Source organism: Salvelinus sp. IW2-2015, linkage group LG18 (assembly GCF_002910315.2).
Source record: "Salvelinus sp. IW2-2015 linkage group LG18, ASM291031v2, whole genome shotgun sequence".
Taxonomy (NCBI): domain Eukaryota; kingdom Metazoa; phylum Chordata; class Actinopteri; order Salmoniformes; family Salmonidae; genus Salvelinus; species Salvelinus sp. IW2-2015.
The window spans coordinates 3,386,258-3,390,016 of NC_036858.1; the positions used below are offsets into that span (position 1 = coordinate 3,386,258).

The following is a 3,759-nucleotide window of genomic DNA, read 5'->3' on the forward strand; positions in this document are numbered from 1 at the left end:
TTTTCTGTTACAGTGTAGACACGCTCGCTCCTCCCCCATACACACATACTGTATATAATACCCCAAGCACCCCGCTTCTCACACACATACATAAATAAAAACACACATGCTCACCTGCCCCCACCCCAAAACCCTCTCTTACGCACGCACGCATGGACGGACACACGCACGCACGTACGCACGCATATAACAGGAATATGACCTATGGATCATCCAGCACCAGATGTTTAGTGAAAGCACATTTTTTCAGCCTTTTCAGGGAGGAGTTARAGAGCAGAATATAAAAAGGGGGGAGGAGCTTAATCTACATTAAGTGATTACATACATGATTTTGTATTGTACATGTATACATTATACAGGAGCGGAGATGCATGTACCAGACTTTACTGACATCAGTGGARGCTTCTCAGAGGAGGAAGTGGAGGACCATCCTCTTCAGTGAATTTCATAAAATATGCAGCTAGCTAGTTTAGCCTACTGAAACACCCKGCTYAAAMAGAGGGATGCTGTGTTAGCTAGCTGGCGATGACTATCCAACACAACACTGGGACTCTTCCAGGTCAAGGGAAGCTGTTGGTTTTACTAATGTATTGCCACCGAGGCCCGCCGGTGTAACTGCTTACTGACTGTACACTGTAATGTTAGTGCATGACTGTAGCGGGTTTACTAACGTGTTAGTTCTAKTAGCTATGTTGACTAGGACGTTACTTTAGCTAATATGGGGACAACAATGTAGGCAGTGTGTAGCGGTTATGACATGGTTTAGCTTGGAAAGGTTTTTTTCGCCTGGTCACATACTGTGTCACATACATGATGTGTTATTCATTGAAGTCCACAAACGAAGGGAAGAGGTGAGAGGAGGAGAGTGCATAACGTAGATGTGAGAAGGAATAACGTGGCTGCTATGAAACTGTGATCTGCGTTTACGCGTGATCAGGGGTGTATTCATTCCGCCGACACTGTTGAACAACGTTTCTTAAACAGAAGCAAACGGAACAAAACAGATTTTAAAAATACCTGAATTTGTCCAATAGAAACTCTTGTTTGCAACTGTTGGACTAATGATTACACCCTAGATAAGCTAGATGCAGGCAAGAGCGTGCCAGGCAGTATTGAATGTCCCTGTCTGTCCATGTGTCACGGTCTGTCACATCAAATCTGTCTCTCGACCTGTGTGCACCTATATTGTAAACTTTCATTCATAGGCTAGGTTGTAGCAACCTCATGATAGGTATAGGGACAATTTGAGTATTATGTAGTAGCCTAAACCTATCACTGTTACATTGAGCTGGGTGAATGGAATATGAATGACAGTCATCCAATATGCTGTAATAAAAATAAGGCCATGTTCATGAAAAGAAATCGTCCTCCCTCATCTGAAACGGCACTGACCGCCACTGACTGACATAACTGACCTGACCCACCAGCACAGTCCGTTATCTGTCACCATGACCCATCCTAACATCTGATCTAGGATCAGAATAACCATACATAGTACATCCATTTAGAGTCATCAAAATGCAACATTGTTATAAATTTAAAACAGGGCTGTCATCGATGGACTGTCAAAGTCCATGAGGAAAATAGGCAACGGCCTCCTATTCCAGCTAGTCTCTAGCCAATGCCTAGGCCCTATATAAACAATAGTGTCTCCTATATAGACCTTGACAGCTAGTGGGATTCTGAGTGTGTTTTCTACTCAGCTAACATATGGAATTGTTTTAGGATTGTCATGGATCATTTAGCTATTTAATTTTGAATTTTAGGACAAAAAATAAAAAAATATTTGATGAAATATTCAATTTGGCCTTTACTACTATAGCCCACAGAAACGCATCGAATAGCGCATTCATAAATGGCAAAAAAAAACAGTAAAAAAATAAATCAAAAGGAATAAGGTTTTGAAGTGTCTGTTCTATATCTAGGAGATATAAGAAAGCTCAGGAAATATTTTTGGACACATATTTAAACCCTTATTGAGGAGTTCAGCCAGAAGGATGGCGGCCATCAAAGCGCAAGGCTCACACAAGGGAGCCGGTGGCTACTTGTGGTGCAACAGATAAGTTGAAAAATCTATCTCTGTGTGGGCGATGTGTTTGCCTAAAAAAACCTTTTTTGGGATAGCTAACCGGTGGTACCTCATGACTCCAAATAAATTTTAATAAGGTTTTGGATGTATTTACATTATTCTACCGAGAGAGGTGGTACTATTACCACTTTGAGAAAGTACAGCAATGGCACAGTCTTATCGAGGGTGTTGTGCTCCAAACTTGTTATGTACTGGGGTACCCTGTGGGAGTAGGATGTGGGAAATACAACAGTCCAGGGCGCCCATAAAATGAAGGCAACCAGTTTACAAGATGGGTCCGTACACCCCAGAGACAGCAGTGTTCCCATTGGTTCTGCGCGCAAATGCTTGAAAGAGGAAATGTATCTATTTGGCCCTCCACTCTTAGCTCCGCGTGGGATGATTAATGGGTATACCATTGGGTGGCTTATCATTTTCTGAGGGAATGGTTCTACTCTGGGCTGGAGTTAATATTATATGTAGGTAGCCTCCTCCAATCGCATCGAGAAGACAGCGCGAGGAGGTGGCACGGATATAACCAACTTTTCCATTTTAAGACTACCTCGGGGGCGGCCAGGCCCTTCTCTTTCTATCTTTTGTAAGAGCTCTAACATGGTCTGTCACTCGCTTTTGCCTGCCCATTGCGGTCTTGAGCACCGAGGACGGATTTCAGAACCCAAGTTAAGCGTAAATGGAATTGTAATTCCCTTTTATGTACTTTTCTCCTCTATACATATCTGACCTTGAATTTAAGCATGAGAATATCATGATTTTCAACTGCTATTCGTTTGGGGTGGAGATCAAATAAATGAAGGTGAGGAGGTGTGTCTACAATATGCCGTATTCGACTTGACTTAATTCCACCACCTTACACACGACGAAACCATGAATAAGGTAGCACTACTGACACTGCACACATTCCCATGCACTGTAATTTACAACTTGATAAGCGCTCTCGATAAGAGCTAGTGTAACAGCTTACTTCTCCCTCTCCTCGCCCTACCTGGCTTGAACCAGGGACCCTCTGCACACATCAACAACTGTCACCACGAAGCATCGTGCCACAAAGCCGCGACCCTTGCAGAGCAAGGGGAACAACTACTTCAGGTCTCAGAGCGAGTGACGTCACCGATTGAAACGCTATTAGCGCGCCCACCACTAACTAGCTAGCCATTTCACATGTTACACAGGTAATTGAGTAATCCATGGTAAGGGAAATATAATGTGAAATTAAAAGCACATATTCGCAGACAAAAGATAAATAACTTCCAGAATATTGATGCCAGTTATGTTTTAGGAATTAATCTCTATACTCTTAAATCCTTAAGAGTCTATTTCTGCACCCCTCGGTCAATCTAAGTAACATATAAAAAAATCCCATCAAAATCGGTCAATTTAAGCTAGAGATAGCTGTTTGGGATTGGATACATCTCAATCCACCACTCCACCTATGTCGGCTTCCACATCTGCGGTGGAATGGCTGATACAGCGTGTTTGTCAACCACATCGCAAAAAACTATGGTCTTCTCGTGAAAACGTCTGTAACGTCTGAATGGTTCGGCCTGAAACCACTCCATGGAACGATGAGACTCTCAGGAACACGATGGTGTTCTCCGTTTTGCTCTACGCCTCACAAACCCCACAGCTCTCCTCTGAATGGAAGAATGGAGGTCGTTTTAGCCAACAAAATA

At 42.9% G+C, this 3,759-nt stretch overlaps 1 pseudogene; it reads right to left on the bottom strand.

The window, feature by feature from the left end:
• LOC111977535 (glutamate receptor ionotropic, NMDA 2C-like) overlaps positions 1-3,759 on the bottom strand; it is a 71,907-nt pseudogene that overhangs the window by 50,325 nt on the left and 17,823 nt on the right.